Raw genomic sequence first — 13,904 nt, 5'->3', positions numbered from 1 at the left:
TAGGAGAATCAACTATAGGAGGATCAATAACTTCACTTGTAGTTTTAAATTTATCTACCACATCACATTCATCATCTAAAAATTTAATGTCATAATAGCTTCCAATAAAACTTGGAGGTATATCTAAAAACTCATTATCCACTGCATTATCATCACAATCCTCATATGAAGAGTCTTCATCGTTATACACACTATGAAATATGCACTCAACCTTATTAGTGTCACAGGATTTTCCGAAGTCTTTATTTTCATTGACCCCCACTAACCTTTGTGGAAAAGGAACCCTTAGTGATGGTCCTGGGAAAGATTGAACTTCCTTTTTCCCAAATTCCCTTTGAGCTTTTGGAGGAGGTCCAACTTTCTTATCTAGTGTTGGTGTGATCAATCGTTGAGGGAAAGGTACTTGTGGCCTTTGGGAACTTCCTGGAGAAATGGAACTGAGTTCTTGTGATCTTCTATTATTCTTCTCCTCAATTATAAACATATCCTTCTTTAGAAGTTCTTCATGATTTTTTTCAATTCTCAACCCAACATCATCACACTTTTCACTAGATCTTGTCTGCGAAGGAGGGGGATCTTCTTTAAACCATTTTGAAACAATACTTTCAATATTTGCCCCTAAATATTTGAACTCCCCGTTCTGTGACTTGTGATTTTCAAAACTCATAGATGGTTGAGTTACCATTTGTTTAACAGGCTCTATAGCATTTATGTCTTGCACTTCTTGAATGTTTGAGGGAGATTTCATCCAACTTGTGTTTGACCATTCATGGAGGTTCAATGTCACTTGATCAATTAACATATATGCTTCATCTACACTTTTGTCCATAAAAGAACCTCCAGCTGATGAATCCAATAAACTCTTGTCTGAGGAAGAAATTCCCCCATAGAATATGCGCAGAATCAACCATTTTTCAAAATCATGATGAGGACACTGTCTTTGAAGACTCTTAAATCTATCTCATGCTTCAAATAATGATTCTCCATATACCTGAGCAAAATTTGTGATGCAATTCCTCATGTAAATTGTTCTACTTGGAGAGAAAAAATGATTCAGAAATTGCTTCTCCAATTGTTCCCAACTTGTGATACTTTGAGGACAAAGAGAATATAACCAAGTCTTTGCTTTATCCTTAATACTGAAAGGAAATGTCATCAATCGAATTGCATCTGCTGACACTCCTTCGCATTTCACAATATCACAAATATCTAAAAATATTTCAAGATGCAGATAAGGACTTTCTGATATTTCTCCTCCAAATTTCTAGCCTTGTATCATGGAAATCAACTCTGGGTCTAGTTGGAAACTTTCTGCTTCAATTTGATGTTGCACAATGGGAGATAATAATCTTGTAGAAAAGGGTGTAGAAAAATTTCTCAAGGGCCTGCTTGACATGTTAGTGCTCATGGATATTCAAGAAAAAATTAAAAAATGAAGAATCAAACACAAGAAATAAAATGCAATATGAAAAGCAAGAAAGAAAATGCAGAATTTAAATTGCAAGAAGAAAGTGCATAATGAAAACAAGAAAGAAAAGACAAGAGGAAAAAGAAAAAATGTCTAAAATAATTCATATGCTAATCAACTAATGTGTTTATAAGTTCTTGTTATTTATGATGCCTTTACGAAGTTCGATCTTCTCATACACAAGAACAATATTGCAAGATATATTAGTTCAAAAGAAAAGAAGAAAGAAAGAGGAAAGTTAGATCAAAAGAAAAACAGAGAAAAACTAAATTAGAATGCTAGAAATCAAGAATGCAAAGTTAGAATTAAAATTCCAACAAAAAGAATTAACAAGAAGTAAAAAGATATACAAGAAAAATAGAATTCTAAACATAAGTTTCAACTATGCAAATGAAAAGAAAAGAAAAGTTATGTTTAGTCTAACTCAATTGATAATCTCTAATGTTATAGCGCAGTCCCCGGCAACGGCGCAAAAAACTTGTTGACTCTCCGTAAGTGTACGGAAATGTCGTAAGTAATAATAAAAGATATCGTATCCACAGGGACTGGAATAAGCACTAAAGATGCCTCAATGCGAATTAGCCAAACAACTATTCAATTGGTTTTCAAAAATCTAAGTATGACTATGAAATGTAAACAAGAAATGAAAGAATAAGAAACAAGAGTAAGGGCGACGATAAAGGGAATGTTCTAGGAGTTTTGGTTTCTTTGTAAGGATTGTTCCATGTAAATGATCTACCAAATCTTATTCCTCAATTGTCCATCATTTATAGAAGGTTCCCGGTTCTCTCTTGTAATAGACAACCAGCCTAGGATTGAAATCTACACCTAAATGTGATCAATTAAGAATGAACCTATGTTGTCCTTACACGGGCTTGCCTATCACGTGCGTCCCTCTGATAATCAACATACGAATTCATCACTCATCAACCGCATCAAGATATAAAGATTAATGCACACAATCTATCCTACCTCCTTGAATTATCCTATTTCACACTCAAGATTGTTCCTCAAACGTCCTTATACGGGCATGTTCCTGTCACGAACGTCCCTCGGAAAATCGAATGAGATACAATCTCTACAAGATCCACAAGATATCCAAACATCCAATCAAGCATGGTAATTAAGCCCTAATCACAACAATCCATACAAGATAGAATGAATACAAACAAAGCAAAATCATAGAAATAGGAAATTGGCACATCCACAAGAGTTTTACATCAAATCATCCTTACAATTACTGCCTCCATCCTAGAACAAGAAATCTACTCCATAAAACAAGGAAAGAACCCCAAAGAAAAGAAGATTACAAGCATTCTTAATCCCCTCAAATCCAAGAAAAGAGAGAAAGAAAACTTATCTACAAAGAAGAACGTCTTCGGATCCAATCCATGCTTTCCTGGAGTCGATTCGGTGAAGATCCACCCTTAGATCGCCGGAAATCCCTCCAAGAATGGCAAGGAACGCCCCAAATCTTGTTCCCCCCCCCCCCAAAGGGAGAAGTTCCTCTTTTAAATCATCAAGGAGGCCTTATATAGAGGAGAGGTTTGGGCGTCACACAGCCCCGAGGCACGGCCGTGTGAGGTTCACACGGCCAAGGCCACTCCCTTCTCTGCCTTCCTTACACGGCCATGTGTGATACACGGTCGTGGCACACACTGCTTCTGCTTTCCTTGCACGGTCGTGTAGATCTACACGGCCTGCACTGCCTCTGCCTCTGGAAACCTCGCATGGCCATGTGGTGCACACGGCCAAAGTCTTCTTAGTCTCTGGAAACCTTGCACGGCCGTGTAGATCTACACGTCCATGTAAGGCTTCAGCTCTGGATGGCCTGCATGGTCGTGTAGTGTACACGACCATGTTCTTTCTAGCTTCAAATCTTAGCACGATCGTGTGAGGTTCACACGACTGTGGCAACTTCTGTTGGATCGAAAAGAATTTAGATATCTCCACAATGACATAATATTATCCACTTTGGGCCTAAGCCCTCATGGTTATTCTCTTGGGCTCTCCCCAAAAGGCCTCATGCTAATGGAGATATATTTTCTCTTAAAAACCCATGATCCTTTCTATGTGTTTTCAATGTGGGACTATGTTTGTAACTTTGCAACCACAACAATCCCCCCCCCCTCAAACAAAGGAACACAGGCTTCCCACGTCCGATCCTCGACCCACCAGGTCTTCCTGCCCCTCGGTCCACCCGACCTACTAGGACTTCCTTGCCTAGCCGCAACTAGGACTTTCTGCCTGGTGTCTGGTCCTCTTGATCCGAACATAGGAGCCCCCCTTTCTTTGTTCAAGGTCAATATTGTACCCACATGGCTCAATCAGATCATAGCTTTTATGCACAGTCGACGGTTAAACCTTCTAGCAGTCCAGGCTCTGATACCAATTATTGGATCGAAAAGAATTTAGATATCTCTATAATGACATGATATTATCCACTTTGGGCCTAAGTCCTCATAGTTTTGCTCTTGGGCTCTACCTAAAAGGCTTCGTGCCAATGGAGATATCTTTTCTCTTATAAACCCATGATCTTTTCCATATGTTTTCAATGTGGGACTATGTTTGCAACTTTACAACCCCAACAACTTCCACCTCTGTTGCAGCCACACGGCCTAGGCAACCCCCCATGGCAGGGTCGTGTGAGGTTAAGGACTGGCGCCTTCCTCTCTAGCTTCGCTTACGGATTTGACCTCGAACATGAATCCTCCACCAAAATTGACCCCTGTGTACATAAAATGCACAAAAGCAGATATCTGAACAAAAAGAGTAAATATGCTAAAAGGAAAGCTGGAAGTAAGAAAATACGTAGACAAAGCATGTGCAAAGTATGTGAATGTGCATCCAAACATGCATAAAAGATGTATATAATCTACGCACATCATCCACCAAACTTAAAATATGAATTCCTTGGACCAAATTCCACTTTTCTAGTTATAATCAATGCCAATTTGACTAAGTTTGAAATACAGAGATTGATTGAAGAGTTAAAGCTGCACAAAAAAGCAATTGGATATATAATTGATGATGTCAAAGGGATTAGTCCTTCTCTTTGCATGTATAGAATTTTACTTGAAGAGGGTTATAAAAATTCAATTGAACATCAGAGGAGGTTAAACCCAAATCTGAAAGAGGTAGTGAAGAAAGAGGTGTTGAAACTCCTTGATGCCGGGATCATTTATCCAATTTCTGATAGTGAATGGGTGAGTCTAGTACACGTAGTTCCAAAGAAAGGGGGAATGACTGTTATCAAAAATGAGGATAATAAACTGATTTCAACACGAACAGTAACAGGATGGCAAATGTGCATTGACTATCAAAAGTTGAATAAAGAAACTAGAAAAGATCATTTTCCCTTGCCTTTTATTGATGAAATGCTTGAGAGATTGGCTAAGCACTCATATTTTTGCTGTCTGGATGGATATTCAGGATTTTTTCAAATTCTAATTCATCCTCAAGATCAAGAGAAGACTACTTTTACAAGCCCCTATGGCACCTTTACTTATCATCGCATGTCATTTGGGCTTTGTAATGCTCCAACTACTTTTCAGAGATGTATGATGGTAATTTTTTCAGATTTAATAGAGAAAATCATGGAGGTGTTCATGGATGACTTCTCAGTTTATGGGAATGACTTTGATACTTGTTTGTCAAATCTTTCTATAGTTCTTCAAAGATGTGAAGAGTCAAATCTCATATTAAACTGGGAGAAATGTCATTTCATAGTTAAAGAAGGATTATTTTGGGGCATAAGATATCAGAACGTGGAATTGAAGTGGATCAAGCAAAAGTGGAAGTAATAGAGAAGCTACCCCCACCAATCAATGTAAAAGGAATAAGGAGTTTCTTAGGGCATGTAGGATTTTATAGGCATTTTATTAAGGACTTTTCAAAAATCTCTAACCCTTTAACAAATTTGTTAATTAAAGATGTTGAATTTTTCTTTGATAGTGACTGCATGGAGGATTTTAATAAAATCAAAAGTGCTCTTATTTCAGCTCCAATAATCCAAGCACCGGATTGGAATCTTCCATTTGAGATAATGTGTGATGCTAGTGACTTTGCAGTGGGAGCAGTTTTAGGACAAAGAAAGAATAAGATTCTACATGCAATCCATTATGCAAGTAAAACACTTAATGCAACTTAAGTGAATTATTCCACTACAGAAAAGGAACTTTTAGCAGTAGTATTTGCATTTGATAAGTTTAGATCATATCTGGTAGGCTCAAAGGTAATAGTTTATATTGATCATGCAGCCATCCGATATTTACTAGGTAAGAAAGATGCTAAACCTCGGCTTATCAGATGGATTTTATTGCTTCAAGAGTTCAATCTTGAGATCAGAGATAAGAAGGGAGCAGAAAATGTAGTGGCTGATCATCTATCTAGAGTATGGCAAAATAAAAAAGAGGACGCGGATTTTGACTTACCTATTGATGATGTTTTTCCCGATGAGCACCTTTTAGCTTTGTCAAGTGTTAAAATACCTTGGTATGCAAATTTTGTTAATTTCCTGGAAAGTGGGGTTTTACCCCCAAATTTCTCCAGTCAACAAAAGAAAAAGTTTTTTTTTTCAGATGTCAAGAATTATATTTGGGATGAACCTCTCCTTTATAGGAAATGCAATGATGTAATTTATCGAAGATGTGTACCCGAAGAAGAAGTTAGAGATATCTTATTTCATTGTCATTCTTCATCTTATGGAGGACATTTGGGGAGTTCTAAGACAAAAGCGAAAATCCTTCAAGCAGGGTTTTATTGCCCAACTCTATTTAAAGATACTAAGAGATTTGTATAGTCTTGTGATCAATGATAGAGGACTGGAAATATCACTAAGAGGAATGAAATACCATTGAATTACATACTTGAAGTAGAATTATTTGATGTATGGGGAATAGATTTCATGGGGTCATTCCCTCTTTCATATGGGAGCAGGTTTATCCTTGTAGCAGTGGATTATGTATCCAAATGGGTAGAAGCTATAGCTTCTCCTAAAAGTGATGCAAGAACAGTTATGAAATTGTTTAGAAGTATAATTTTTCCAAGATTTAGTATGCCTAAAGCAATCATTAGTGATGGTGGGTCTCACTTTATAGAAAGACAGTTTAAAGATTTACTTAGGAAATATGAAGTGAGTCATAAAGTAGTAACACCTTATCATCCACAAACTAATGGTCAAGCTGAGATCTCTAACCGTGAAATTAAAGTCATACTAGAGAAAACAGTATCTACTTCATGAAAGGACTGGTCATTGAAGCTAGATGATGCTTTATGGGCATATCGTACTACCTACAAGACTCCTATTGGAATGACTCCATTTCGGCATCTCTAGTTTAAGAACATAAGGCTTATTGGGCAATTACAAATCTAAACATGAATCTCAAGGAAGCAGGAGAGAAAAGGAAGCTTCAGTTAAATGAGCTTGATGAATTAAGATTGGATGCCTATGAACATGCTGGATCTTATAAGGAAAGGACAAAGAAATGGCATGATCAACACATTCTCCGCAAAAGTTTCAAGGAAGGAGATCTAGTTTTATTGTTTAATTCAAAACTAAAGCTTTTTCCGGGGAAGCTTAATCAAGGTGGACCCAACTGTTCTTGACATGCTAGGAATTAGAGATGATGTAGATTGGATGATAGGGTTCCTAGATTGGAGTCATATATTGTACTCACATCTACCTACATATCCTCGTATTATATTGGAGTTTCTAAGCTCATTAGATGTCCACTTTATCAATGAAGATGATTATGTTGGAAAAATAACATTTAGGTTAATGAACTAAGAATTTTAGTGGGCATTTAATGATTTCAATAGTTGTTTTGGACTGTCTACCAGTCATTCTCATAGGTTTGATTCTAGGTTTAATTGGAATCATTTTTAGAATTCTATAACTAGATTAGATCAACCTTATGAGCCCTCTAGAGCTAAGTCTTCTCATATGCAAAACCCAATCTTTAGATACCTACATCGAGTAATGAGTAAGACTATTTTTGGTAGGGGGAGAGTGATGGAGTTTTTAAGAAAGTAGAGCTTTATTCTTTATAGGCTATGCTATATAAAGTTGATTTTGATTCAGGTTTTCATTTTCTTCAAACCTTGGTGAGAGCTGGGAGGGCATCTTCGTGATCAATTGTTTTTGGTGGTATGATTACTCAAATAACTTATAACTTGGAGCTTGATTTGGATGGGTTGGAAGTCATTCATGGTAATGACATGATAGACATTGATGCATGTCTTGCCATGAAAATGCTTGTTCGGGATGAAAATGGTTTTGCATTTCCTAGGAGGAATGGTTTTCCTTTACCTCTACCTTGTCCCGAACGAACTTCCGTTCACAACCCTGCTAATTGGGTGATCACTGATTCAGACCCCGAGAATGTTCCTTCCATATCTGGAGATACAGAGCCACACATTAAGCCCTCGACATTTGGATACCCACAGCCCTCCGGTCATCCGGATCCTGCTAGGCATTCTTTTGCCTATGGTACGGGTCCCTCCAGATTTGACTTTTCAAATTTTCGTGCATCTCTAGAATCACTTCATGAGAAGTAAAATGCCCAACGAGCAATATTGGAAGGTCTCTTCTCTTTATCAAATGATCAGTTTAGAGAAGTACAAAATCACTTTCAGTTCACGAGGAATTTTCAAGTTCAAGTGGTTAAATTTGTCCAGGACTATGATACTGATTAGGCTAGAATGAGAGATTTTATGCAGAGCATGAGTACCACTAGCCAACAAGTTGATGCTTTGTTTGAGTATCATATAATCCTGAGTGAAACTCCAGGTTTTCCTAGTTTTCCCATTGGCCAACCTCGTAGGCCTAGGCCTCCTTTCCCTTGTCCACCTCCACCTCCTCCACCATTTTGATTTCATCGGGACGATGAAAAGTTTAAGTCTGGGGGGGTGTCAATAACCTGATTTTTCTTTTTCCTCAGTTTATGCTTGTTTTCTGCATGTTTAGTTTTTCCTTGCGTTTGCTCTTGCTTTGATTGCTTGTTTTTGATAGTGACTTGACTATCTTTTGAAAATTTTTGTGGCATACATCTTGAGAACATCAAAACTTCACTATATGCTTTCTTGTCTTTAAGTTAAAATGTTAACACGTTCATAATCTAGCTTCATGATGTTTTAAGTGATGCTAGTAGTATGCTTAATGAACCTCTTTTCTCTATCCTGGGTAGCATGAAAATAAGCTAAGTATCTTATGGAGATGAGTTTTAGTTTTGGCTTGACCTTAAGAATCTTATCTTCACTTCACTTCTACTTGATGCTTGAATGGTTGATATCATTGAAAGAGTCATGATTCATCTTATTTGTTTAGTACTTGGTTTCCATGGTGATTTCTCAAACTTCATTTTGGTTACTAGATGAGGCTCAAATCATGTAAGCTCATTTGGAAAAATCAAAATATCCCAACATTTGTGCTAAAAGTACATTTGTGAATAAGATTTGCACAATGCAAATACTTATGAAAAAAAAAAGAAAAAAGTGAATAAGGGATATAAAAAACAGTTGTCATGAGTGGAACCTAGCAAGTCACCCCTTTGAGACCGAGTTAGGTTACTGGGGAAATGACTGCTAGCTTCTCTTGAGATTGAGCATGCCTTTGAGACCTTGGGTTGATTGAGAAATATGAACCAAGTGTGTGGCAAGTAAGTGTCTATCACTGGTTACTTGTATATCACCTGAAACATTAGGAATTCAAATTTGATGACGACTTGACTAGGACATAGATTGAAACTTGAAGAGTTTTGAGTTACCTTGCACTGTGCATAAGAGACTTATGCTTGAGCCATACTTAACTTGTTTCAATGATCATACTTGTTAATGAAACTTTTTGATAGAGTTAGGAGAATGCATTAGGGATATGAGAGCATTGTAAAACATATGAATTTAGATTGCAGCATTTTGCTTGAGGATAAGCAAAGGTTTAAGTCTGGGGGTGTGATGTGTGTGGATTGTATACACTTGTTTAGCATGTTTTGACGCACATTCACATACTTTGTGCATGCTTTATCTATACATTTTCGTACTTCCAGCTTTCCTTTCAGCATATTTACTCTTTTTGTTTAGAGATATGCTTTTGGGCATTTTCTGTATGCAGGAGTCAATTTTGGAGAAGATTTGATGCTTGAATGAAGAAGGAAGGCACAAGCCCTGTGTGCTACACGGCCATAACATGGGGGGTTGCCCAGGCCATGTGGTGATCACCACCCGAGTGGCTGTAGCAGAGAAGGAAGAAGCCATGGTCGAGTGAGCATCACACGGTCGTGCCAGGTTTGAAGCCAAGAGGGTTCATGGTCGTGTGCACCACATGACCTTGCAAGTATCCAGTACCGAAGCTGTACACGGCTGTGTAGATCTACACGGCCGTGCAGTATTTTCAGGGCCCAAGAATGCCTTGGCTTTGTGCTCCACACGGCGGTGCAAGTGCTCCAGAGCCGGAGGTAGTGCAGGTCGTGTAGTTCTACACGGTCGTGCAAAGGAAGCTGTGGAGGAGCAAGCCACGGCCGTGTCTCACACACGGTCGTGTGAGACAGGTAGAGAGGGGAGTAGCACAGGTCGTGTAAGCTTCAGACGGTTGTGCCTCGGGGCCGTGTGGCGCCTAAACCCCCCCCCCCCCACCCCCTTCTATATAAGGCTTTCTTCAAGATTTAAAAGGGGATCTTCTCCCTTTTGGGGTGAATCAAGATTTGGGGCCATTCTTCTTCATCTTGGAGGGATTTTGCAATGATTCAAGGGGAGATTTTCAACGTTTCGACTCCAAGATTATGGATTGGATCCGGAGACGGTTCTTCATCGTAGATAAGTTTTCTTTCTTCCTTTTCTTGGATTTGGGATCAAGAATGCTTTCCCTTCTCTTCGGATTTCTTTCCTCATTTTATGGAGTAGATTTCTTTGTTCTAGGATGGAGGGAGTAATTGTATGGATGATTTGATGTAAAACTCTTGTGGATTTACCAATATTCTATTTCTATGATTTTGCCCTGTTTGTATCAATTTGATCTTGTATGGATTATTGTGATTGTGCCTAATTACCATGCTTGATTGAATGTTTGAATATCTTGTGGATCTTGTATGAATTGTTTCTCATTCGATTTTTCGAGGGACGATCGTGACAGGAGCATGCCCGTGTAAGGACATTTGAGGGATGATCTTGAAGGTGAAATAGGGTCATTCAAGGGGGTAGGATGGATAGTTTGCATTAATCTTTGTATCTCGATTCGGTTGATGAGTGATGAATTCCTATGTTGATTATCCGAAGGATGCATGTGACAGGCAAGCCCGTGTAAGGACAACATAGATTCATTCATATTTGATCACATTTAGGTATAGATTTTAGTCCTAGGCCGATTGTCTATTGCAAGAGAGAACCGACAACTCTCTACAAATGATAGACAATTGAGGAATAAGATTCGATAGATCATTTACATTGAACAACCTTACAAAGAAACCAAAACTCCTAGAACATCCCTTATCATTGCCCTTATTCTTGTTTCTTATTCTTTTATTTCTATCTTTACCTTTCATAGTTACACTTTGCTTTTGTGAATCAATTGATTAGTTGTTTAGCTAATTCGTGTTGAGAAATCTTTAGTGGTTATTCTAGTGCCTGTGGATACAATATCTTTTATTATTACTTACGACATTTCCGTACACTTGCGGAACGCCAACACGCACCCAGCATGAAAATCAGCTCGCAGCCCACCATCGAATCCACCATTTCTTCAATGCATGACAGCTGATAATAGTCCTTCGAACATGCCTTGTTCATGTCTCGAAAGTCAATGCAGAGCCGCCATTTATTACCTGGCTTGGAGACTAGCACCACATTAGCTAGTCAACTCGGGAATTGTACTTCGTGTATGTGGCTAGCCTCCAGCAGTTTTTCTACTTTCACTTGGATGATTTGATTTTATTTCAAACTAAAGTCTCTTTTCTTTTTGTTTACTGGCCTGTCATCCAATTGGATGTGGAACTCATGTTGGGAAATTGTTGGTGAGATGCCCAGGAGCTCGTGTGTCGCCCATGAGAATACATCGTGATTTTGCCTCAGATAGACAACAAGCTCCGCCTTCTTTTCTGCACCCAAATCAGCCACTATTAAGGTAGTGGCTTTTGATCGGCTAGGATGCACTTGGACTTCTTCCTTTATATCATAGACCAGCATGGGAGGTTCTTCTAGAATGGTATTTACCTCCAGCCACTGATCTTTCTGAGCGGCGCATGACTAAGTCTTAACCATCTCGATGTAATACCGTCGACCCACCAGCTAGTCTCCCTTTACTTCGTCAACCAAATTATCTACAGGAAACTTGACCTTATGAAAGAATGTGGACACTACCGCCCAAAACTCATTCACAGCCGGTCGACCCAAAATGACGTTGTAAGTGGATAGGGCGTCCGCCACAATGAAGTTGGTCATCCTCATCAGTCTGAGCGGCTTCTCCCCCAATGATATGGCCAGTCAAGCCTGACTGATCAACAAAACTTCATTGCATGTGAATCCATATAATGGTGTTGTCATGGGCTAGAGCTCGCTCCACTCGATCTGAAGCTGCTCAAACACCTTCTTGAATATGATGTTCATATGATGTTCACCGAACTTCCTATATCCACAAAAGTACGATGGATATTGTAATTAACAATGGTTGTTGTGATGATCAGGGCATCGTCTTGAGAGACTTCTACTCCCTCCAAGTCTCGTGGGCCTAAAATGATCTCTGGCCCTTCTATCTTCTACTTGTTGCATCCAATAGTGTGTATTTTCAATCGTCGGGCATGCGACTTCCGGGCCCGGTTGGAATCTCCGTCGGTTGGACCTCATGTGATTATACCAATCTCGTCATGCGTGGCGTTGCTTCGATTCTCTTCTTCCTAGGTTGATGGGCGTGACCATTTGGCAAATGCTTAAGTACACCTTTGAAAATTTCTGAGCTGATGCTGCTGTCGATGTTCTTCAATCGCCAGCCTCCTCTCTTCTCACCTCCTTCTTGATCGACAGTGACAATGTCCATCAGGAGAGGGGGATCGACGATGGAATCTCGGTTAAGCCGCTCAGCGGGGCTTTGATTTGAGACTGTAGCAATCTTTGGTGTTGTGTGTTGGTACCCAGTGATAAGAGCAAAAAAGCGGGCTCCACATCCCAAACTCAGTGGGCTTCACCCACTCAGCCTCTATATGTTGGACTACATGGGTCCAGGACTCTTGGTGTAGATGCCTAATTCCCGCTCAGGGCACTTTGGTGGTTGATGTGTATGGGTCGCTCAGCGCTCTAGGACAGCGGCTAGCTTGGGGATCACCTCCTTCAATAGCTCCAAATCCTCTTGCATTAGCGTTATGGTGGTGAGTCTTCCAGCGTCTTCCATCTTTTCATTTTGGATGCAGGTGAAGTTCCCACAGACCGTGCCAAATTTGTTCTTGTCCGAAAGAGGAGAAGATGGAAAGCTGTGGACGTGGCTGGAAGTTTGATGTGGTGAAGACTTCACGTGCTCCTGTAACATAAAAGCAGCAGTGTCAGGCCAAGAAGGGGTTCTCGGTATTGGCCCTTTAATGCTCAAGGCAGTCTCCGGCACTATAGAAAATAGTAGGGAAACTATAGCAAAAGTGCATGTAGAATGATGAAGTTGCACATACCCTCTTCCTATTGATGGGAACCTTCTTTTATACTCTCATTGTAGTGTATGTGCATACATCTCGAAGCATGTACATTTTTTACCAAGTATCCTATGAAAAGACAAGTAAAAAAGTATCTCTGACACCTTTCTTTAAAAAAGCATGCATATCTCTAATGTAACAACCTAGAAGCTTCTACTGTACGATTTATCTGCGGAACATGCTCTGTTATCAATGGCACAAACCTCCAAAAGAGTACGAGGAGATATATGGGTGAGTCCCATTATAGGCCGAGCGGTGGCAGCTCAGCTGAGACACATCTGCTCGGTCGGGACACACTCTCTCGGCTATATCGCACCGAGCACTCTCCCTTCTCTTAGCTTTCTCATTGTTAGAGGGCTACCTCACATTCGGACGGACATGCTATTAGAATGTATACTAAAATTTTAACTTTTGTATAAACATTTATTTTGAAATAGAAATCACATTGGTCAAATGTCTACTTTTATATGCTAAATGTAGTTGTTCATTTAATTTATATTGAAGATAACATGGTGTGTGGTGTCACACAGAAGATCATGTTATCAGTTCCTTATAAATTATAAATAGTTTCTCACAACCAAGATAGAATGGGGCAAACCATTGGCATGGTTGTAGTGTAATTTGGTATTAGTTTATCTTGACTATAAAATTACACTAGTACACTTTGAGTGTATTGAGCAGGACCATTTAAGGTTGTTCTTTTTATACTAACTATAAAAAAGAACAGGACCTCTGTTATTATGAATATACGTACTCTTAATCAGGATATAATA

The 13,904-nt window shown here is 39.2% G+C and overlaps 1 non-coding gene across 1 annotated transcript; it reads left to right on the top strand.

Moving 5' to 3' along the window:
• Nucleotides 1-917: 917 nt before the first annotated feature.
• LOC121993568 lies at nucleotides 918-1,023 on the top strand. Its single transcript, XR_006115340.1, has one exon. It is a non-coding gene; the product is annotated as a small nucleolar RNA R71 (small nucleolar RNA).
• Nucleotides 1,024-13,904: the final 12,881 nt, after the last annotated feature.

Source organism: Zingiber officinale, chromosome 1B, assembly GCF_018446385.1.
Source record: "Zingiber officinale cultivar Zhangliang chromosome 1B, Zo_v1.1, whole genome shotgun sequence".
NCBI lineage: Eukaryota > Viridiplantae > Streptophyta > Magnoliopsida > Zingiberales > Zingiberaceae > Zingiber > Zingiber officinale.
Note: the sequence above shows the minus strand (reverse complement) of the source record. Positions and strands in the feature narration are given on the sequence as shown.